This window comes from Tamandua tetradactyla, chromosome 1 (assembly GCF_023851605.1).
Source record: "Tamandua tetradactyla isolate mTamTet1 chromosome 1, mTamTet1.pri, whole genome shotgun sequence".
Taxonomy (NCBI): Eukaryota; Metazoa; Chordata; class Mammalia; order Pilosa; family Myrmecophagidae; genus Tamandua; species Tamandua tetradactyla.
Genome location: NC_135327.1, coordinates 69,577,983 through 69,602,097, shown reverse-complemented (window position 1 = coordinate 69,602,097; position 24,115 = coordinate 69,577,983). Strand labels below are relative to the sequence as shown.

General features: G+C 42.2%; 1 protein-coding gene across 3 annotated transcripts in view; it reads left to right on the top strand.

The window, feature by feature from the left end:
• Positions 1-24,115, top strand: part of TNS3 (tensin 3) — a 434,926-nt gene that overhangs the window by 57,295 nt on the left and 353,516 nt on the right. The gene's annotated exons all lie outside the window — the stretch shown is intronic.

Sequence of the window (24,115 nt, the reverse complement as noted above, 5' to 3'; positions counted from 1 at the left end):
AGCTGCTGGAATGCTATAATATACTTAAAAAAGAATGGTTTTTAAAAAGGGGAGTTTATTATTAAGTTGCTAGTTTACAGTACTAAGGCCATGAAAATGTCCCAATTAAAGCAAGTCTTTAAAAATGTCCAAATTAAGGCAGAACAAGAGGAGACTTTCACTGAAGAAAGGCCGATGAAGTTCAGAGTTTCTCAACTGGAAAGGCACACGGCAAACATGGTGATGTCTCTAGGCTTCTTGTTTCCTGAAGCTTCCTAGGGGTGTATTTCTTCTTCATCTCCAAAGATCTCGGGCAGCGTGCTTTCTGCTTCGTGGCTGTCATCATTCTCTCCAAAATGCTTCCTCTTTTTAGGATTCCAGTAAGCTAATCAAGACCCACCTGGAGAAGGTGGAGTCACATTTCCCTCTAAAGAAAGGTTAATACCCACAATTGGATCAATCACATCTCCGTGGAGATAACCTAATCAAGTTTCCAGCCTAAACGACCGAATAAGGATTAAAAGAAACTGCTGCTCCCAGAAGACTGGATTAGGATTAAAACGCGGCTTTTCTAAGGTATATAAATCCTTTCAAACCAGCACAGTGAGTTACACTGTCTCTTTTTTTTTAACAATATGAACATCCTTTTTTTCATCACACAGCTGTATATTCATCATCATGATCATTTTTTAGAACATTTCCATCAATTCAGAAAAATAAACAAAAAGAAAACAAAAAAATTCATCCATATCATCCCCCTTACCCCTCCCTTTCATTGATCACTAGCATTTCAGTCTATTACTTTAACATTTGTCCCCCCTATTATTTATTTTTAACCCATATGTTTTACTCATCTGTCCATAAGGTAGATAAAAGAAGCGTCAGACACAAGGTTTTCACAATCACACAGTCACACTACGAGAGCTATATCATTATACAATCATCTTCAAGAAACATGGCTGCTGGAACACAGCTCTACATTTTCAGGCAGTTCCCTCCAGGCTCTCTGTTACACCTTAACTAAAAAGGTGATATCTATTTAATGCATAAGAATAACCTCCAGAATAACCTCTCGACTCTGTTTGGAATCTCTTAGCCATTGACACTTTATTTTGTCTCATTTTTCTCTTCTCCCTTTTTGGTCAAGAAGTTTTTCTCAGTCCCTTGGTGCTGAGTCCCAGCTCATTCTAGAATTTTTGTTCCACGTTACTAAGAAGTCTTTCACCCCTGGGTGTCATGTCCCACGTAGAGAGGGGGGAGGGCAGTAAGTTTGCTTGTCGTGTTGGCTGAGAGAGAGAGGCCACATCTGAGCAACAAAAGAGGGTCTCTTGGGTGTGACTCTTAGGCCTAATTTTAAGTAGGTTCAGCCTATCCTTTGTGGGGTTAAGTTTCATATGAACAAATCCCAAGATTGAGGGCTCAGCCTATTGCTTTGGTTGTCCCCACTGCTTGTGAGAATATCAGGAATTCTCCACTTGGGGAAGTTGAATTTTCCCCCTTTCTCACCATTCCCTCAAGGGGACTTTGCAAATGTTTTTTCCTTCACTGTTCAAATCGCTCTGGGATTTATTGGGGAATCACTCTGGACAAACCTACAAAATCTCATGCCTTACTTAAGGTTCCATGTATCATGGTGTTCAATTAAGCTGTCCACATAAGTTATATTAGGAAATGCACTAGTCAAAATATAAATTTTACACCAACTAAACATTTTTTGCTTTAGTCTCACACGTAAGTTAGAGTTTTAAAATATTAATTACTATCTATTTTCAACACTGCAGTATTGGCATTCCTTTGTTCTTCCTCATACAAAAACATTTTTAAATTTAATACATGGAGTCTTGAATAGGGCATGAGATTTTATTGGTTTGTCTGGATTAGTGTGATAAATCCCAAGGGATCTGGACAGTGAATGAAGAAGTATTCCCCTTGGGGGAATGAGGAGAAAAGGGGAAATATTCAATTTCCCGCAAACAGTGGGGACAACCAAATCAATAGGCTGAGCTCTCAATCTTGGATTTCGCCTCTATGAAATTTATCCCTGCAAAGGAAAGGCTAAGCCTACTTCAAATTAGGCCTAAGAGTCATCCCTAGAGAACCTCTTGTTGCTCAGATGGGGCCTCTATCACTAAGCCGACATGGCAAGTGAACTCATTGCCCTCCCCTACTATGTGGGACATGACTACCAAGAGTATAAGCCTCTCTGGCAAGTTGGAACAGAAATCCTGGAATGAGCTGGGACCCAGTATCAAAGGATTGAGAAAATCTTCTCGACCAAAACGGGGAAGAGAGACATGAGTCAAAATAAAGTGTTAGTGGGCGAGCCATGGTGGCTCAGCAGGCAGAGTTCTCGCCTGTTATGCCAGAGACCTGGGTTCGATTCCTGGTGCCTGCCCATTTAAAAAAATAAGTAAATAAAAAATAAAGTGTTAGTGGCTGAGAGATTTGAAACAAAGTTGAGAGGTTATGCCGGAAGTTATTCTTACCCATTATATAGATATCCCCTTTTTAATTTATGGAGTATTGGAGTAGCTCAAGGAAAGTACTTGAAACTGTAGAAACTATGTATCATTCCAGTAGCCAATTTCTTGAAGATGATTGTCTAACAATACAGTTTTTACAATGTGACTGTGTGATTGTGAAAAGCTTGTGTCTGATCCTCCTTTTATCTAAGGTATGAACAAATGAGCAAAAAACATGAATTAAAAATAAACAAATGACAGGGTGTGGCAGTGAGATTCAGTTGTCAACTTGGCCAGGTGAAGGCACCTAGTTCTGTTGCTGTGGACATGAGCCATGATATGTGAACCTCATCTGTTGCTGAGTACATCTGCAGTCGGCTAGGAGGCATGCCTGCTGCAATGAATGATGTTTGACTTAATTGGCTGGTTCTTAAATTAGAGAGAGCAACGTAGCACAGCCTAAGCAGCTCAGCATACCTCATCTCGGCACTTGCAACTCAGCCCAGGCCTTTGGAGATGCAGAAAAGAATCAACCAGGGGACAGTTGTTGGAACCCAGAGGCCTGGAGAGAAGGCCAGCAGAGACCATACTGTGCCTTCCCACTTAAGAAAGAACCTCAGTGGAAAGTTAGCCGCCTTTCCTCTGAAGAGCTAACAAAATAAATTCCCTTTTATTAAAAGACAATCCATCTCTGGTGTGTTGCATACCAGCAGCTGGCAAACTGGAACACAGGGGAAACAAAGATTAAAATAAATTGAAATACTAGTGGTCACTGAGAGGGAAGGGTGAGGGGTATGGTATGTATGAGTTTTTTCTTTTTTCTTTTTTATTTCTTTTGCTGGAGTGATGCAAATGTTCCAAAAAAAAAAAAAAAAAAGGTGATCATGGTGATGAATACCCAACTATGTGATGATATTATGAACCACTGATTGTATGCCATTTATAGAATGTTTGTGTGTTTGCTGAAGTTTTACAATAAAAATACTAATTTAAAAAAAAGAAGTTCAAAAACCAGTCATTGAAAGGCTGCAGTTCAATCCACATGACTGATAAGGCAGAGACCGGGGTAAGAAAACAAGAGTGCCTTGCTGATTATGGAGTCTAATCTTCTCCAGGTCAGAGATGCCCCATTATACCATCACGCTCTTTTCTAGCGTGAGTTCTAATCACTCATCCGGTGCCCGTCTGTGAGAGACACCAGGCATCACTGGGTAACAGTGCTCAACAAGTGTTTTCAAAACTCAAAACCAAGGGCAGGCCACAGTAGCTCAGCAGGCAAGAACGCTTGCCTGCCATGCCAGAGAACCCAGGTTCGATTCCTGGTGCCTGCCCATGTAAAAAAAAAAACCTCAAAACCAAATCTCTGATCATCCAACAATGAAAGATGTAACGATAGCTCCTGCCAACCTCTGGCAGAGGGTTAAGTGCTTTCCAGCCCCCTTGTCCAAACCTGAAAATGCTGACCAAAAGAAATACATGAAAGCTGTTATTAATAAAGCGCATGAATGAGTCTTGGTTTCAACTTTTACCCTCAAGATAAAAGGCAAGAGGCAAGATTTCTCTGCAATTTCATTTTATTTTAACCAACATTTAATGGAGCAATGCCCCCCTCCCGAAAGCCCAACCCAAGACCCCCTGGAATTGTGTAGCATTGTAGCCATGCCGAAAATATTCATGTAAACTGACTCATTAGGTATATAAAGATGATCCATGCACAATTCCTGCCTTCCAGTCTGCCCGGTCTAATGCAGGAGATAACCCATAAGCAAAGAAGCATAGTGTACTATCAAGGTAAAGTGAAGTTATTGATACCAAGAGAGATTCAGAGACGTTTCTGCAGATGTGGTGACATGGGAGCAGACTTTTGAAAGGTGTCAACCCAAACGATATCCAGTCCCCGTGGCCCTTGTCTGCTAGTGCCCTTCACTGTACTGCATGTATGATGCGCACCCTGTTAGTTATTCACAGCACAATGCGCCTACCATGGTATAATCCATGACCCAACAAAGAGGCAGATTTACATACAGAGATGCAGTGGAAGCGAGACAATGCAGAGTTTGCCCTCTAGGAGCTACCACCCAGCCCCAACCCCACCTCTTGGCCCCAAGGTTCTTCAGGCTTAAATCCTGCATACCAGAGGGCATCGGATTGGGAACCTGGACACAGAAACTGCTCAGAGACAGTCTAGGAGGAGCTCCAAGGAGAGAATGGACAGAACTGGGCAGAGAGTATGGGGGATGAGTTCAGTTTGAGACTTTAAAAAGTATCTTAAATCTTGAATTCTGACTCTGGATCACTGCACTGGAAAACTGAGCAGAGCATGTAGCTGAGTTTCTGGTGCACAAAGAAACTGCATAATGCCAGGAAGTCTAGGGTGGGAGAGCAGAGTTAGAGAAGGACCATTCCTTTAACTGTTTAGTAGTTTCACTAGACAATCTCCAACCAGCTGGCCTTTAAGAAACCCTCGGGAAACTTATGTATCATCCCTAAGCAGTATGGCATTTTGCTAGGGTGAAAACTAGCTAGATGGAAAACAATGGAGATAAGAAGAATGTTTTACTAGAGTCGTGGTGATAATTTAAAGAGATAGTATACAGAAAGCTTTAAGAATAGTACCTGGCATGTACCATGAATAAACATTATCTATTATAAATCTGTACAAGGGAGTTCTCTCCAGCAATATTTTTCAGCCAAATCTAAGGGTGTCAATGCCCATTAACAGAGCACTGGCTAAAGAATTTATGGTATATACACATGTCAGAATACTTTGTAAACATTAGGAATCATAAGGCAGAGCCATAGGTACTGATAGTTAATGAGCACCAAAGTCTATTTTTAAATGAAAAAAATCAAATTTTGTGCATATTTATACATTTTATAGTAAACATAATCCACAAGGGCCCTGATATGTGCAGAATTCATTATAATTATCATTTGAAAAGAATCACCCCAGAAATTAGTTGAGGTGAAGATCCTGGGGAAGGAAGTTTTCACATTCATTTTGTACTATTCTGCGTTGCAGTCTTTTCTGATCCATGTCATACATTACTTCTGTTTTGTTGTTGTCTTTTTAAATTTTATTTATTTTTAGTTTTTTTAAGAAAATAAACAATACACTTAGAACTATCAAAAATGGATATCTTAGCTTAATCATAGGCATATTTAAATAAAGTATCCATATAATTATCATAAAGCCTGTGTTGGTAGCAGAGTTCTTAAATTCTAAATATTAAACATTGACTTAAATACCATTTGATCCAGCTCCTGCCTTTTAATTTGTCCAGTAACTGTGAGTGAGAATCTGGTCTGCTACTCAGCAGTTATTCACTAATTTTTCAAGGGTCTTAACAGTTCTTGCTCTTTCAAGCCTGCCACGCAATTTCAATGGTTTAATGTGTATTTAACTTTCTGAGTTCTTTTTTTTTTTTCTAATGTCATCATGGGTTATCTGGGAACTGTGTTTTTGGGCAAGTTTTGGTCTATAAATAAATATATTTTGTTCAAAAACCTTAATCGAGGTATATTTCTGTTCAACAAGTAATTTTCTCCTAGGATGTAATACCCAAGAAGTTAACAGAGATATAGGCTGACTCAAAGATATTCTAGGAAGTAGCATCTATAATTATGAGAAATATAACAATAGGTAAACATTCCTTGAAAACATAATATGGACCAGGGACCATTCCACATGCTTTAAAATTATTAGCTCATTTTATCATCTCACCAGCCCTAGGTGGCAGATATGATTATTGTCCCCATTTCACAGGTGGGAAAACTGAAGCTCAGAAAGGTTAGGTTCCCTTCCCGATGGGAATAATTGAGTCCTACATAATTGGCCTTGGGTGCAGTCATTTAAAATGATGGCTTCAAAAAAATTTTTCATAGCATGAGAAGATTTTGTTTAAGCTAACATTATATGGAAAAGGGATGGAGCATGTTTGCATGTACAGTATATGCTTTACATAATAAAAACATGCTTAGAAAAAAATCTTGGAAGGAAAGGTACTAATAATCTAACATGAATCATCTCTGGGTGGTAAGAGTACTGACAGGTGTTAATCTCATACTATACCTTTTTTAATTTTCTAGTACTCCTCCATGGGTTTATATTACTTTTACAATATGAAAAAAAAATGACAGTTGCCAATATTTTAAGATGTTTTATCCTGTAGCACTGGGCTCGATGAGCTCCTGAACTTCTCACTGTAAAGACTCTGTATTCTGCCTATCCCTGTGTAACCTTCTCCAATGCCTACTTCATTTAAACGTGAAAACTGTTTCTAAGTAAAGCAAATTTCACTTCTCCAAGCAGAAATGAAATGAAGCAGCTTTTTCACCCAGATCTGCTATGGCCACATGGTGGGGATGCCAAAATTCTTCCAAAAAGCATGGAAAGTCCCAATTCCCAACCTAGATACCAACCTCGAAGTAAATAATTCACTTGCCAACATTCCTTTCTGGGGTGACTCTTCCAACTCCTTTATGCTATTTAGGCCTGTAAATTAAAAGCGTGCACTCTGCAGAGCACTGAACCCCAGGAGGCCTCTGCTTTAAAAAGTGCCCCGTTGTATCTGTAATTAAGGAGCCTGGCACCACATCCCTTTGTATGCCACTATCTGTTTTCAGAAGAGCAATTTATGACAAATAATAAACCATGGAAGATGAGAGTGATTTACTTAAAAAGTAATGAGACACAGCAGAGCCGAAGTTCTTTCTACCGCACTGCCATTCTCACTCCCTTTCATGTTGATGTATGTGCTGGGCGGAAGATAAGCGTGGGTACAGCAGGGGACTGTGAGAGTCGTCCATCATGTGTGTCATGGTGGATGGGAAGATGGAGAATTCTAACTACGAGATTAAACAGACTGAGAAAGGAACTGTGCTGGTTTGAAAGGATGTATGTACCCTAGAAAAGCCGTGTTTTAATCTAAATCCCATTTCATAAAGATAGAATAATCCCTATTCAATACTGTATGCTGGAAACTGTAATTAGATCATCTCCCTGGAGATGTGATTTAATCAAGAGTGGTTGTTAAGCTGGATTAGGTGACGACATGCCTCCACCCATTTGGGTGGGTCTTGATAAGTTTTTGGAGTCCTATAAAAGAGGAAACATTTTGGAGAATGAAGAAGATTCAGGAGAGCAGAGAATGCTGCAGCACCACAAAGCAGAGAGTTCACGAGCCAGTGACCTTTGGAGATGAAGAAGGAAAACACCTCCTGGGGAGCTTCATGAAACCGGAAGCCAGGAGAGAAAGCTAGGAGATGACACCATGTTCACCATGTGCCCTTCCAGCTGAGAGAGAAGCCCTGATTGTGTTCTCCATGTTGCCTTCTCAGTTGAGAACAAAATCCTGAACTTCATCAGCCTTCTTGAACCAAGGTATCTTTCCCTGGATGGTCCATTGGACATTTCTATAGACTTATTTTAATTGGGACATTTTCTCGACCTTAGAACTGTAAACTAGCAACTTATTAAATTCCTCTTTTTAAAAGCCATTCTGTTCCTGATGTATTACATTCCGGCAGCTAGCAAACTAGAACAGGAACCTACTTCTTCTAGTGTCCTGTCTAAAATGGCATCAAATTTGAAGACCAGGTAGACCAGATAACCTGGTGTACACGTTAGCCTGGGTAGATACGTGGGATAAGTGAGTTAAGGCATTTAGGAAGGCTACACAGGGGGGCCTTGGATATGGGTAGGACTTGCCAAAAGCAGTCAAAGTAGTGAGGACTCGAGGGGGTGAGGTAGAGGGCTGGGATGACAGAATGTGAGAGGACATTGGGCAGTTCATTGGCTGATGTGGTGAGCTTTGTTTTCTGCTTGACTTTTAGCATCTTGCTAACTGTGAGCCACTCTGTTACTCACAGGTGTGCAAGTCAATATTTGTGGGCAAATCTCCTCTCTGGTTTAATCATAGACAGACAGGTTGGGATTGCTTCCTGAGTTACTATTGCCTGTCATGTGCTTATCAATTTTGTAAGGTTATAAATGGAGTTTTCACAAGAAAAAGAAAAATAACACGAAGCATAAAGGAAGTGTGTTTGTGCTGGTTTAAAATGATGTATGCCCCCTAGAAAAGCCATGTTTTAATCAAAATCCCATTTCATAAAAGTAGAATAATCTCTGTTCAATACTGTATGTTTGAAACTGTGATTGGATCATCTCCCTGGATGATGTGATTTAGTCAAGAGTGGTTGTTAAGCTGAATTAGGTGACGACATGTCTCCACCCATTTGGGTGAGTCTTGATTGGTTTACTGGAGTCCTATAAAAGAGGAAACATTTTGGAGAATGGGAGATCCAGAGAGAGAGCAGAGAATGCTGCAGCACCACGAAGCAGAGAGTCCACCAGCCAGCGACCTTTGGAGATAAAGAAGGAAAACGCCTCCCGAGGAGCTTCATGAAACAGGAAGCCAGAAGAAGAAGCTAAGCAGATGACGCCGTCTTCGCCATATGCCCCACCAGATGAGAGAGGAACCCTGACCGTGTTCACCATGTGCCTTTCCAGATGAGAGAGAAACTGACTGTGTTCGTCATGTGCCTTCTCACTTGAGAAAGAAACCCTGAACTTCATCGGCCTTCTTGAACCAAGGTATCTTTCCCTGGATGCCTTTGATAGGACATTTCTATAGATTTGTTTTAATTGAGACATTTTCTTGGTCTTAGAATTATAAACTAGCAACTTATTAAATTCCTCTTTTAAAAAGCCATTCTGTTTCTGGTATATTGCATTCCAGCAGCTAGCAAAGTAGAACAGTGTTCTTTCAATTCTATATACATACACACAGACACGCACAATCCATGCCATACTTGCCATGTATACACTTTAAAGTAACTTTTTCCTGGCCTATGGACTTATACTATGAAATTTACATGTACGGTTTCACATTTGTGATCCTGTCCATTTCAGTCACTGCTAGGGATACTTGTCTGTGGAGCACCAGGGCCCAGGTCCCCTCATGTGCAATCTGCCTTACACATGTCCTTGAGTGATTCACCTTGGTTGGAGGGTCTGCAGATCAGGTAGTCTTCAGAGATGGATGGCATACACTCCCTAACCAGAAACACACTAGTTAATGCCTATTAGAAAAGTCCAGTTCCCAGTTCTTCAATGCTTCTGATCAACTCTGAAAGATCCTAGCATGGGAAACCAGATCAACCCACTTCCAGCATGGGAAACCAGATGAATCCACATACGTGAAAATTTATTACCTGGGCTTTATCATCAGTGATCAGAACAGTTTTACTCTCAGAAGAATAACTTCCAGAAAGCAAAGACTGGATCAGCCTCAGGGGACAAAGGTTTTGCTACTCCTCACTCAACCTGATTGGTTGAAACAGCTCTGCCAGAGGAGAAAAAGACCTAGAGACTGCAGCACATTCAACGGCCAATGCTAAAGTAGCAAATGAGCCCTCAAATCAACATCAGGCTTTTCATTCACTTCCACAATTATAAACCTAGGAGTCTGCACTATTATGGAAGAATTTTTATCAATCTAATGAGCATGTTCTGCCAGAGTTTTAACACAATCAGTAGGTCTGGTTGATTTTTTCCCCTCCAGACAGCTTTCAAGTTTGCTGAATATTAAAAACAAGACATGAGCAAATTACATGATCACAGAATTTTGCCTGCCTCCTAGTTGAAAACTATAAATTTCTTGATTATAGTTAGAAAAAAACAGGCAAAAGCGAAAAAAAAGAAGTCCATTTTTAAGGTTGCTAAAACGTAGCACTCAGAAATTTGGAATTCTTTGTTTAGATTTTTTCCCAACAGATTTGCTCTGTGAACTAAAATAAGGTGTTCAGCCACCTCTTTTTTAAAAAGACCAGGTGGGATGAATATTTATGAAGCGCTTTTCACATGCTAGACAAGTTGGCTTGGAGACAAAGGCCACATCTGAGCAACAAGAGAGGTTCTCTGGGGGTGACTCTTAGGCATAATCATAAGTAGGCTTAGCTTCTCCCCTATAGAAATAAATTTCATAAGGCCAAGTTCCAATATTGAGGGCCTGGCCCTACAAATTGGTAGTCCCTGATGCCTGTGAGTATATGAGGTCCTCCCCAGGTGGAAAAGTTTAATATTTCCATCTTTATCCCCAGTCCCTGAAGGGGACTTTGCAAATACTTTTAAATCTTCTGCCCAGATTACTCTGGGATTTACCAGAGCATCACACCATTCTGTATGAACCAACAACATCTCATGCCCTATTCAGGGGGTGTTTGAACTTCTTTTTAAAAGAAAACTTAATCAATTACACTAATACCTAAAAGACAAATCTATCATTTCTTTGTATAAAATTATTTTATATGTTCAAATTAGAAGCCTTTCTTCTTGCACAAAAACTCATAAAGAATGTTGAAGGTGCTTCGTCAAACACAAGCAACATTGGAAACCAGGGGAAGGAAGAGAGTCGCAAGCAGCTTTACCAGTTTCTCCCTCTTTTGGGTTCTGCTGGTCATGATTAGGAAAGTCTCATTCTCTTGCAAAGGGTAGCTTGTTTGTGGTTTGCAGTTATCACCTTTAGTAGTTTTTCCTTGTAGAGTGGGGATTCTCCAGTTAAAACAAATCTTGAAGCCTGAGGCACTAGGTAGAAAGTTTTTATTTTGATCATTAAGGCTCTCCAACTGGTTGAATTTATCAAGAACTGTGACTTTCAAAAGTCACGGAGAAGCAGCTAAAACTTGCAATGAGGACTGAAGCTCTCTCTAAGGCCGTGTGGGTATGCCCTTATGTGTTGGCTCTCAGGAGTTGAGCAAGATTTCTGTGCATTAGTTTGGTGTCTCTGGGTGTTTGGTATGAAACTGGCCACTGCCCTTTTGAGGACACGTTTACAGGGAGTTCAAATAATTACAAAATTATAGGGCTAGAGAGGCTTTAACTTGAGGTCTGCAGAGCATAGAAATTGGCAGTGGATACATTTGAGGGCGATACTATGTTTTTATCATAATGGCAAAAATGTAATTCCAAAAGTAAATCCCAGTGGCATCTGGAGTTTCTCAGGGCTGTCTGATAGCCCCTGGCGTGCCTTCCCACTGGTGGGTTCCCGGGGCCACAGCTGTAGATGCTCTAGAAGTGCCATGAATAATACGAGCCCCATGGGTTATTCACTGAGGGCTGGGGTGAGGGAACCTTATAACTGGGGCATGTAGTGGAGGAACTCCTCAGTTCTGCCCTTTGGAAGAAAGTGGATTTGTGGTTGGGCTCCTTCAAAATCTCAGTGCTTCCGGTTGCATCTCAGGTTGTAAAAATCTACTTACTCTGTTGCCAAACTTTGTTGCCAAAAATCTACTCTGTTGGGTTTGTTCCCAAAACCCCAAGGGCGTCTGTTAGTGAGTCAAGGAGAGCATTTGTGGAACCGACTGGTGAGTGCAGAGAGAGCCGTGATCAGGGAACACAATTATTTCAGCTAGTTAGGAGTTAGGCAGATAGGAATTCCTTGCTTAGAACTGTTGGGGATATGCCCATCTAAATTCTTGAACTAGTTTAAAATTTATCAGTTTTTTTTTCCCCAAGGAAAGATTATGTTCAAATAGAAAAAGGGCCCAGACCTGGTTTAAGATCTGCAGATTTTTTTTCCCGGTGAAACACAGTCTTCGAGTAGAAAAAAGGTTCAGGTTCCTAATGCTTCAAGAAAACAAATTGGCTCCTTTTAGAAATGGTTATACACATATACTCCTTTCTAATGCTGTAATTACAAAACTTTATTTTTTTTCAAGAGCACATTCCTGAACCCAGAAATTCAGAGGATCTGGGCTTGAGTTTTTTTTTTTTTTTCTTTTCTTCTTTTTTTTGTATGTTGTATGGTGGGAGTCATGTTTCATTCTTTTTCCATGTGACTATCCCATTACTGCAGCACCGTTTGTTCATTTTTTCTTTTTTGGGGGGGCAGGGCAGGTATACAGAGAATACCTGAGCAAAGGAAGAAAGAAATCAGTTTGTTTTTATAGTTGGTAGGCCCATTCATCCAACATGGAGAGGTGCCCAGACTTCAGAACCAAAAACAACACGTTGCAAAATGCCTGAAGTTTTTTTTTGGGCAGCCCATGCCTTGCTCCTGGGATCCACACACTGTGTTGGAGAGATGGGGCTCAAGTTTAGCCAGAGGCAGAGCCCTCCCTACCAGCAACAGCTGCAATCCTGAAATGCTGTTATGTGCATTTGTATAAGTATTTTATAATTTTAATGGGATTTGGGCGGTGCAATGGTGGCTCAGTGGCAGAATTCTCACCTGCTATCCTGGACACCAGGGTTCAATTCCCAGAGCCTGCCAATGCAAAAAAAAAAAAAAAAAATTAATGGGGTTTATATTTAGAAGAAATCTTATATTAACTGACCCTTTGTAAACTAGTACCATTTTATAATAATTCCTGGGACTTTTTTTTTTGCATGCAGATTTGCAATTGGATGCATGGGGAGCCTGAAGCAAAACAGCTTTTCATTGCCTCTCCCCATTTAAGGAGAATTTTTGCTAAAGGAGAATATGCCCATCCTTCTAATACGCTTCTGAAGAGGCTTCTTTATTCATTTACATTTTTCTCTTCCTCCTTTTGTTTTACCTAATGTTTTTCAAAAAATTTAAGTCAACCCTTCTGAACACATAACAAGAACTTACCCAGTAGGGCAGACGTGACAAAGGCATATGGCAAGGCAGGAGGGCAAGGTTTCTGTCATTGAGAATATGCTTGCCAGGATCCAGCTTTGCAGCAAAAAACAGACTAAACTCAAACCAAAACACCCCATGTTTTCTGTATTCACATGCATGCTTCAAAAATGGAAAAATAGGAAGATTCCTTCACCAGATTTACCATCTACTAATCCGTGGATCTTGGCCATGACACTTGTCTTCAAGTCCGTTTTCTGTGATCTGGATGTTACTAAGGGATATTTGGAAACTTTAAATAAAATATGGAAAAACACTTTGCAAAGGAAAGCCTTACTCAAATAATAATTATGGTGGTTGATGAGAAAGATCAAAATTACCCTTAAATATAACCATAGCTTATTTCTCTTTGTTTCGTATGTTGCTTTGTCCGTCTATCATCTTGCTCATTGCTATACTTCAAGATGAGTGAAATAAGAATTATTATCTCAAAATTGTAAATAAGGATACTCACTGGCTTAGAGGGGGAAGGAGAATTCTATCACAGTGCTGGTGGTGGCTGGCTGAGCTGGGACTGTGACCCTCTAAGAGCAAACTGGAGACACAGGCCAGGCAAGAGTGTTGGTCATTAACAGCCCGAGCAAGATGGTATACTCCATGCCCTTTGATACATGGTTCCTTCAATTCTTGCTCACTTTTCATCTGAGTCCTCTAACTCTTTGCATAAGTGCCCTAAAACAAAGTCGTGTGTGTCTGTGTGTGACGTGTATATGGGGTGGGGGACAGAGAGAGCCAGTTTGTGTAAATGCTGCATGGCAGCAGCCACTTTGATCTTCTCTTTCTGCTTTCAGGTTCCTAATTGCTCCCCGAGATGTACCAGCAAGGTCCCAGCTGAGGTTTGTGAGTCTATGGGATGCTGACCAAGGAACATCCCTTCACAGCCTTCGTCTCCAGGGTAGGCCAGCTGGTCTGGCCAGTCCAAGGCCTTCCACCTGCTTTTGCAGGGAAGCCTAGAGGTTGAATTTTTCTCATTTCCTTTGATGGCACTTGGGGATAAAGTCTCAATAAACCTAAGTGACAAGGTTTACTTTGATTCTAGGAGACCTTTCTTTTTCTACACAGATGCAGAATTTGGGGGAGTTTAACACAAAATATGGTGGTTGCATCAATGTCAAAATTGTCTCAGAGCTCCCTATGAGCCTGGATGAAGCATCCCTGGGAACACGGGCTCTGTAGGCCTCTGCTGGTCCTTCCACAGCACCATATCAGCCCAGCTTCCACCTTATCCAATGCCTACACTTGGCTGGGAAGCAGAACAGGTGCATGGAGCTCTACTCCCTCCTAGGGTTCATTTACAGCAGAAAATAGGACCATTTTCCAGAAAACTAGGAAACTGTGAGTCTAGTTTTAGAAACTCTGGTATTTTTGTGCAAAGATGTACAGCATGAAAGTAGGAAGGGGAACGAAAAGCTTTTCCAAAATACATTGAGCTCTCGGGAGGTGACAGTCTAGAAGAGGAACAGATAATGCCCGAATAAGGGTGGTGTGCTTATGTGGGGTGGATGGCCAGGAAGGCATCTGCCCTACCTGGTGGAAGAATCTGAGGTTTCCTAGAAGATGAACATCTGAAGACAGTTGTAAAGCTGAGGCCCTTCTAGGCAGAGTGACAGGGTGTGCCCGGCTGAGCTAGTTTTTTCTCTTACATGGAGATCAGGAACATGACGTAACTGTAAAGTGTGTAGGGTCGCTGGTGGAAAGCTGCTGAGTGAACATGAAATATGTGGTGGACTTTTCCTTCTCTGGTTTGTAATTGCTTAAGGGCGGAAAAACAAGGCAAATCCACAAAGCCGCAGGCTGACAGGCTGTGTGTTTTGGTATTTATTTCTATATGGCAGTCCAGAAATGTATAGGAGATAACTGACAAGTCTTCCCTCCCCCCATACCAACCCCTGCAAAAACAGGGATTGTTATCAGACCAGTGGTCCTTACTCAAGGTTCTTGTTTTCAAATCCCGTATCCAGGAAATCACCATGTCCAACCTATGCCAACATCACCTGCCCAAAATTATTCAAGGCGTTGTTGTTTGAGTTCTCATGGTATGTCAGGCCCTGTGCTAAGTGAATGTTAGCTTCATTCAAACCCTATAAAGATCTTTTTTTTCTAACTTATTATTTTAAAGTCATTTCAAACTTACCAGACAATTGCAAAAATAATACAAAACCCATGCAGAGAACTCCAACGTACCCTCCACCCAGATACCCAGTTTGGCCAATTTTAGCATTTTGCCACATTTGCTGTATCATTCTATCATTGTCCGTTCACCATCTGTTTGTCTGTTTGTCTGTCTGTCTATATTTCGTAAGTATTTGAGAATAGACTGTATACTTCATGCTTCTTGCACACTTAATATTTCCATGCATATTTCCTAAGAACAAGGCTATTCACTTAAGTACACTTATCAAGTTCAAGAAATTTAACATTGATGCAAAGCATACAGTTTATATTCCAGTTTTTTTATATGTCCCAATAATGTCCTTTTGGGTTTTCTCTCCTCCATTATTAGATCTAGTCCAGGATCATGTATTCTACTGGATTCCTGAGTTTAATTTTAATGATCTGATTTTATAGATTAGAAAACGGAAGTTGCAGAGATTTTTGTGGTGGGGCTCCAAGATTATTAGTCATATTTTCTTGAATTCAAAGGCCCCAATCTTAATCCTTCTATGGTCCGGCCTCTTCCATGTTGCAACCACCAGCCTAAGTTTGCTGGAGCTTGTTGCAGCCTCCTGACTGGCTCACATGTCCTGTCTCCCACTACCCTGCCCCAGGTCCCCTCCACCTACTGTCTCATTTAACTGTCATCTTCCTCTAATACCACATGCTATGAGAGCCCTCTCCTTTGTATGTACAGTCTGCAACTCCTCCACACACACTTTCTCTGGTAGTATTACCTGGCAAACTCCTATTTCCCCCTGCACCTCTTCCAGGAAGCCCTCCTGATTGCTTCCATTCCTGTGTTCCCACTGACCTTGCAGACAGCTGTCATGGCTTCATTGTGTTACAGTGCAGCTGCCCAAGAAATGACTTTCCAACAGTCAAAACTGCTCTTCAGTAAAATAGACTGAATTTTACACAATAGAGTGAGCACTATCCTGGAATGCATTCAAGAGTAGCCTGCTGAGCAAGTGTCAAGGGTAGTGATGGAAGAAGTACTGGCATTGAAGGTGGAACCTTGAGAATCTCCTAATTTGAAGGTACAAATTAAGGATTCCACCCAGCAGACAGACTTAAGTCAGGCTCCAGTTTCTCATTGCAGCAATCCCAGCACCAGAGGCCTTTGATGATTTTACAGGGGAATATTCAGTCAGGATTTGCTAAGTGAATAAACCCACAAGAGCCCTCATGTCCTCATGGAGGTTTTGTTGGGTGGATGTTAAGTGAAACATCTGATGGCATCTGTTTTAGTTTGCTAAAGCTGATGAAATGCAATATGCTAGAAATGGACTGGCTTTTAACAATGGGGATTTATTAACTCACAAGTTAACGGTTCTAAGTCCATAAAAATGTCCAAATTAAGGCATCAGCAGGATGATACCTTCTTCCTGAAGAAAGGCTGCTGGCCTCCGGGACTCCTCTGTCATGTGGGAAGGCACGTGGCAAGGTCTACTGGTCTCTCCCTTCTCTCATTGCTTCCAGCTTCTGGCTTCAGTGGCTTCCTCTCTGAGCTTCTGTGTGTTTCTCTCTTTCAGCTTCTGTCTCTCTTAGCTTCTCTGAGGCTTATGTGTGTGTGTTTTATCCTTTTATAGAGGACTCCACTAAGAGAACTAAGAACCACCATGAATGAGGTGGGTTAGATCTCAATTGAAATAACCTCACCAAAAGGTCCCACCTACAACAGGAATGGATGAAAAGAACATGATCTTTTCTGGGGTACACACAGCTTGAAACCATCACAGCATCCATCTATGATGCAGCTGATGCACAGTGAGTGTTTGGTGGATTCGTGTTGAATGCATGAGTTCATGACTGAGTGAATGGATAGATGATTAAATGAATGAATGGATAAATGAAGTCCAGGTCATGTTTAAGCTATGGTTGGGGCCACTTAAGTTATAAGCAGAATTTGGCTGAAGATGCAGTGAAGGTGCTCATGGCACCCCCTGACGTGTGCCTCTCTCCTGGCCTCTCCCTGTGGAAAGCTCTGGGGATCCAACTTGAAAGAATAGACCATGGAGGGGTGGGGTCCTGTGTGTCTCTCTCTGACTTCCTGTTGCTGCCTCCTCCAGGTTAGCCTCTGGCCCGACTCTCAGCTCCAAAGCCCTCTTTTGCACACCCATTCCCACCACACATACGTTTGTGAAGGTTTTTGCAGTGCATGGACTCTTCTTTATCAAGCCAGCAAAGATCAGATTTCAGTTCAGTTTGTGGTTTTGACAGGTTTTTTTTTTTTTTTTTTTTTTTTTGTCTTAATTCTTGTCTGTAGGACCAGGCCTGCGATTTGCAGACTCACTTCCAAACATCCCGCCTGGCCTGTCATGGCCCCAAATAAAGATAAGGTGCATCCTGCACTTCTTAGGGGTTTAGTGGGGTCCTTGTCCCGCAGTCTCCACCTGAGGGTCCCTTTCCTGCCAGGAAGCCTGGAGTGAGTCTCTTGTCTCTGCAGGTGGCGCTGTGAGCCTGGGGAAGCTTCAGTGGGTTTATTAGAGAAGCTGCTTTCCGTGTCCACCACCCTGGGCCACTGCCCCCGAAGGCTTCCTTCTTTTGTTGTTTGGCAGGAAAGACTGACTTTCAGGTGGTCAGATGGACACTGTGTGGGTTGGTGAAAAAGGTCGACTCAGCTGTAAGGTCCAAGTTCGGCCATGCTATTAGTCTTCTGGGGGGGGTTGGCAGGAACCTACACTGCAACAGTGTAAGCTGGGGCTGGGTGTCTTTTCCCTGTCTTGGTCGGGGCAGTCAACAGTACCTCCTCAGGTCCAGATCATGAAGGCAGGCAGCCTGGAGGGGTCACCATGGTCTATGCCCTCCCAGGCTCTGCTGGGACCTGTTCCAGGGCCTTATCTAGGATTCACAGAGGTGTGCCAGCCTTGTCCTCTCATCATTTACTTCTCTTCTAGAGATGAAAGCATAATCACCCATGCACTACTTGCCTTGTGGTATTTTTGGATTAAGTGCTGCCTGTGAAAACAGGCTATGTATCTTTTAGGGGTGATGAAAATATTCTGGAATTAGATAGTGGTGATGATGGTTGTTACAACCTTGGAAATATACGAAAACCCACTGAATTGTATACTTTAAAATTGGTGAATCTTGTGGTCTGTGGGTTATTTTCTCCGTAAAAAAAGAGATGGGGGAAAAAGGCTGTGTGCACATGTGAAGGTCAAAAGGGAAACTGAGGAAATTCGATTGACGCTCCCATGAATTAAGTTCCTTTAAGCAAAATTTTCAAGTACTTCAGTTTACCACAAAGGTGAGAAATTGCCTGCTTTCCCTTGGGGCAATTTATTGATTGCTTGCCCTTGGGGGCCTTCTTAGAATGTGAGGAATCTTTTTGTAAATGTTGAGGCCAAGAGATGGCAAGTAACATACTCAAGAGAGTAGAGAGCTCAGATCCTAGTCCAAGTTTTCCACCTGACAGCTGAGTGCCCACGCCACTTCCTCAAGCTGGGGACTCTGTGCTTTTGTGCTGTGCTATCAAACCTCTTCTGTGTCTACACAACCAATGAGCCCAATGTTTTGATACCTCCTAGACTGGGTAGACCAGTATTCTTCTTTACACTTGGCTATTTGCAGTCAGAGAAGCACTGTGTGCTGGTGTCTGCAAAGATGATTGTCTTTTTCTTCTAGCTTGAATGACATTTTAAAAAATAAGCTGAAAAAAAACTTTTTAAGAATTATTTTAGGTTTACTGAAAAATTGCAAGGATAGTACAGAGAGTTTCTGCATACCCCAGCACTCAGATTGATATTCTGATGTCATTATGGTACATTATGGTATACAACAATACTTCACTATGGTACATTTGTCACAGCTAAAGAGACCAACACTGGAACATGACTGTTAGTCAAACTCCTAAGTTTATTCAGATTTCACTAGTTTTTCCTAATGTCCTATTTTTCTGTCTCAAGACTCCATTCAGGATTCCACATTACATGTAGTTGTTATGTCTCCTTAGACTGCTTTTAGCTTTCTCAGTCTTGTCTGTTTTCTGATGACTTGGACAGTTTTGAGGGGTGCAGGTTAGATATTTTGTAAGCTGTCCCTCATGGGTTAGAGGGACATGTTTTCTCATGGTTAGACTGTGGTTATGATTTGGGGGAGGAGGACCACATAGGTGAAATGTCATTTTCATCACATCATCTCTAGAGTCCGTACTGAATTCATGGACTCATCACTGATGATGTTGGCCTTGGTCCCCTGGCCGAGGCAATGCTGTCAGGTTTCCCCATTGTAAAGTGGCTCTCTTTCCCCCTTTCCTTACTATGCTCTGTGGACAGAGGTCCCTCTGCCCTGCCCATAGTCAAGGAGTTGAGCTCCACCCTCTTGAGGGGGGAGTATCTACATAAATTAATTGGAATTCAGAATTGTCCTCTCCTCCATTAATTAATTAATTAAATCAGTGGGGACTTGTGGATATTTATTTTATGCTTTGAGTTATAATTCAGCACTGCCTTGTTTATTATGTTGCTCAAATTGCTCCAACTTTGGCTGGAATACTGGGAGTTTTTTCAGGCTGGTTCTTGTGTACTTCTGATGTGCCATCATCTTTTGTTTTGTGAGTACTTCCTAACTTTCTGACACTACAAGATGCTTCAGGCTCATCTTGAATACTCCCTGCCCTAGTCCTAGAATCAGCCATTTCTCCAAGGAATCCTGGCTAGTTCCTTTTGTTGGCTATGAGTCTTAGAGACCAAGATCTGGACATGAGGTGTGCTCATTGCTACTGGGGTGTTATTACTTCTAGGTCTGCTCTGATGGCATATAAAAATAAAAGAGAAAGGTCATTTCAAAGGAAGCTAGAAGAGATCTTCTGACCATGTTGCCATTCATGAAAGGAACATTGGTGAGGGGAAGAGAACATTGTTAAGAGGCTCCTGGGCAGAGGCTGAGAGTCTGCTAAGAACTGTGTGATCTTGAGCTAGTTGCCAACCCCGTGGACCTCAGTTATTTCAACTGTCAAATGAGGATGTGACTCTTTGAGGTACCTGTCTTCTCTCATATTTTAGGACCCTTTTCCTGAACAAGAAGTATGGAGGGAGGCCAAAGAGGTGTGGAAAGGGTGTTTAGTGTCTTCAAGTCACTAGACTAAATTCATTAATCTTGACTGCTCCTTGAGTTCTGGACCTTGCAAAATTGGTTACTTCCACCATCATCCACTTTTTCGACACATGGCTTTATTGAAGACCAGCTATGGACTATGCATCAAGTTCAATGCAGGGTGTACACAAATGTTCAAGACATTGTACTTGCTCAGCAGGTACAGCAGTCCAGAGAGGAAAACGGGAGGGGACCTCCCACCCACAGTTATTGTGTAGTATAAAATAGGTGTGTCCAAGATATTCTGGGAACCCAGATGAAGGATGAAGGATTCATGTGTGGGATGGTGGGGAAGATTTCCAAGGTGTCACATAAGCTGACTTGTCATGTAAGTTAAGGAAAAGGAAGACTCTTCCAGCACTGCAAATGGCATATGGAAGTAAGTGATTTATGATGACAAAAGACAATGGGGAGGAGGACAAATTGTCAAGCTGCTTCCTTACTCCCAAAACTTGTTTGCTCCATGAGATGACCAGTTCTCTCCCAGTTGCTCCAGAGAACTTTGCTTTGTGAAGCATATGCACAATTAGGTATGCATTCAGTTGCAAAGAACAAAAACTTGGCTAACAGGAGCTTCAAAATAGACTTATCAAATGTTTACTTAACAAGAAATCTGGAAACAGGGTGTTTGGGAATGTTCAGCTGCTCAGTAGTATCTTTTTTCCCTTCAGCTCTGCCATCATCAAATGTTTGTCTTCATGCTTTTTTTGCCTCAGGTTTCAAGGACTCATGGATAGGAGGGAATGGGCAGGGCCCATGCTTTCCCTAGTAAAACGTTTGGCTTTTTCCCTGGGAAGGGAAGACAAGCATCTGCTCCTCTAGAAATGAGCATGTCTGTGTTGGGCTTGCAGGCTAGTCTTGGGTAAATAATAGCAGGGTCTGCCATACTTCCATTTTCAATATGGAGATAGTACTGGGAGGTCAACCAGTTATTCCTAAAGTATTTTCAGCTTGTGAGTTGCAGCTCCAGGACAAAACATCACAGTATTATTTAGTGGACTCTAATACTCTGCCCAATATTTATCCCTTCAATAAAGACTTTGTTGGCTCTCAGCCTCCCTGGGGGGTTGCCTCAGCTGCAAAGAATGGCCTTGACAACGGTGCCCTCCTTCCTGGGTGGTACACTTCCAATGATTTGTTCATGCAAGGGCTAAAAGCCTGGCCCTCTTCTCTTCCTTGAGACAGCTGTGAATTTGAGCCAATCTCCAGCACTCTTGGAGAGTGGGCTCACAGCACCACAGCTCCATTCCTCTCTCTGCCCACTTCTTTCTTCCTTCCTGGGGAACTGACCTGCAACACAGACTCTTAATCTGTGTCTGTGGAACAGGTTTCCAGGTGTCATGTGTGCAAACGTTTGTGAGCACATGTACACATCTGGGAAACATAAATGATTTCATAGATGCTCAAAAGGCTCTGGGACGTTGAGGTGTCTCTTGCAGGTCTTGGCCAGTGCAAAGTTGCAGGGAAAGAGCTGGTACATCTTTAGTGTGTTTGGAGAGAGAGATGGAAAGAGAGAAAAAGGCAATGTATTCTAGTAAACATTTTCAATGGACACAATATTTTAAGGGAAGACATAGGTAGTGTGGTCACACTCTTTAAAATCTATTGTTTTCTTAAACCATTGTAGAGCTGTGTAACTCCGTCTTTTTTATCCTGTTTCCTGCTATTCCTTTTAGAGGCTCTTTGGAAATTATTAATTTTCAGCAAAAGGAAATAAGATATGAGAAAAAAATCCAAGTCATTGCCCACGTACTTCCCTTGATCTAGGACTAGGAAATTATCAGACCTTCACCAAGGCCAAGGTAATCTCTGTGGCAATAGCAAGCTTCCAAAAAATTCTTATGGAACTCCCGGCCTTGAGGAGCAAGAACAAGGCTGACGGAAATGGTTAGGGGAGGCACCTTACCCCCACCCCTGCTTTTGGTAAGGGAGAGGCCACTCTTGGCACCTGGCTGCTTTTTGTTCTACTGAATTAGTTCGAGACTTTTGTTTTCAAATGTGAGATATTTTTTTGATAGGTAAGGATGGAAAAAAATTCTCATTCCCTTTTACAGATAGTTGCTTCATGCCCTGTTTTTATTTTAAGTTCTTGGAAAAATCAAAATTGTGGTTCTAGGACTGGGAAGGCGCCATTGAGCACAGCTCTGGAAGGATATGCTTTTGTATGCTGCCCTGCATGCAGCAGGGCCAGGTGTTGGTGTCTGCACTTTTGAATGCCAGGGAACTGGCTACTCAGGCTAACAGAGTGCAGAGATGTTCCTTCTTCCCTCTCTGTTGCTTGGGGGATGAAAGATAGATGCTGAACGGCTACGTGTTCTAGTCACAGCCCTTATGGAATCAGGGGTATAGGGAAGGGCCCACCATCCTAATAATGTTGCCTTGGGTGGCAGCAGCTTTGGGGGGAATTTAAGGAGAGATTGCCTGATGGAGGGACAAGGAACCAGACAGATGTAGTTCCTCTGGAACAAGGAACCAGATTGTTCTATGGATGCAGATTCTGTCATTGAGATAGATTGGGATGCAAGGTGAATAGGACATTATTGGCTCCAGGTCCGAAAGTTCAGTGGAAGAGATGTTTAAGCAAAGAGACAATCCAGTACAATTGTGGGGTGAGTGGGGCAGTTGGGAAAATATTTCAGAGAACAACTTTGAGCTAGATGGTTCTGGACCTTGTTAGGTCTGTCACTGGTCAGTGGGGTGAGGCTGGACAAATCCTGCAGGATTTCAGGGCATATTTCTTTATCAGTAAGAAGGGGATAGTAATATGACTTGCCTCATTCCCATTTCTTAGGCTGCACTCAGCTCGGTGTGACCTTCTCCCTACCCACAGTGTGTGTCCATGGTCCCTCTCCTTGTGCCCCCTACCTCATTCTGTTGAGTGCAGTTACTTTGTTACCTCTATTGCTGAGGTCCCCTAGATGGCAGAGAAAACATCAGCTTCGGTTCCAAAAGCCTGGTGTTCAATGCTCAGGAAATATTTGCGTCCATGAGTAGATGCCCAGCTCAAGTCTGTAGATGAGAGTTTTCTGTACATTTTTGCTTCTAGAGAAAGAATGCTACCTATCAGAGCATTGCATGGATTTTGCAAGACCTTCCAAAAGAGAACTCTCTTGCCTCATTGCATGGTGGAACTGAAATTTTGAGGATTGCTCGGGCACTGTTTTCATTGATGCTGTGGGTGTATTTACTTCTGCTCCTCCTGGACCTGCTTATTTTGATTCTCGGGTCTCAAAGTTTCTGATGGCTATTCATAAAAAGCCCTTTCAGGGATGATTTTTCTCCCACCATCTCTCCACTATCACTGACTGCTCTTGGAGACTTGCTTGCCAGAGTCCAGCAGAGTTCTGTTTTCCCTGTGTGCAGGAGAGAGGCAGTTCAGTGACCCGAGGGGCAGCTGGTGGCCTTGGAGTTCTGTTGCTGGATCAGGAACACTTTCTGGTGACAGACTCCAAGACTTGACTTCAGCCCTCCTCTGGGTGGGATACTCAAACCATTCATTCCGGGTGGTAGACAGAATGTCCCTCTTCTGGGGAGCCTAGGGTTTTTGTTTTGTTTTCCCTTAGAAATTCTTCCATGTATAAGGAACTGGTGTTGATAAAACTGTCCCGGGGGAGTACCCTTCTAATTCCTGCAGAAGACTCGTAGAGCATGTTTCACAAGCATCTTGCCCATTCCCCAGATTTCACAAAATGGGAAAACCGAGGCTAAGTGACTGCGTGAGGTGCCATCCCAAATCTCGGACATGCCAGAATCCAT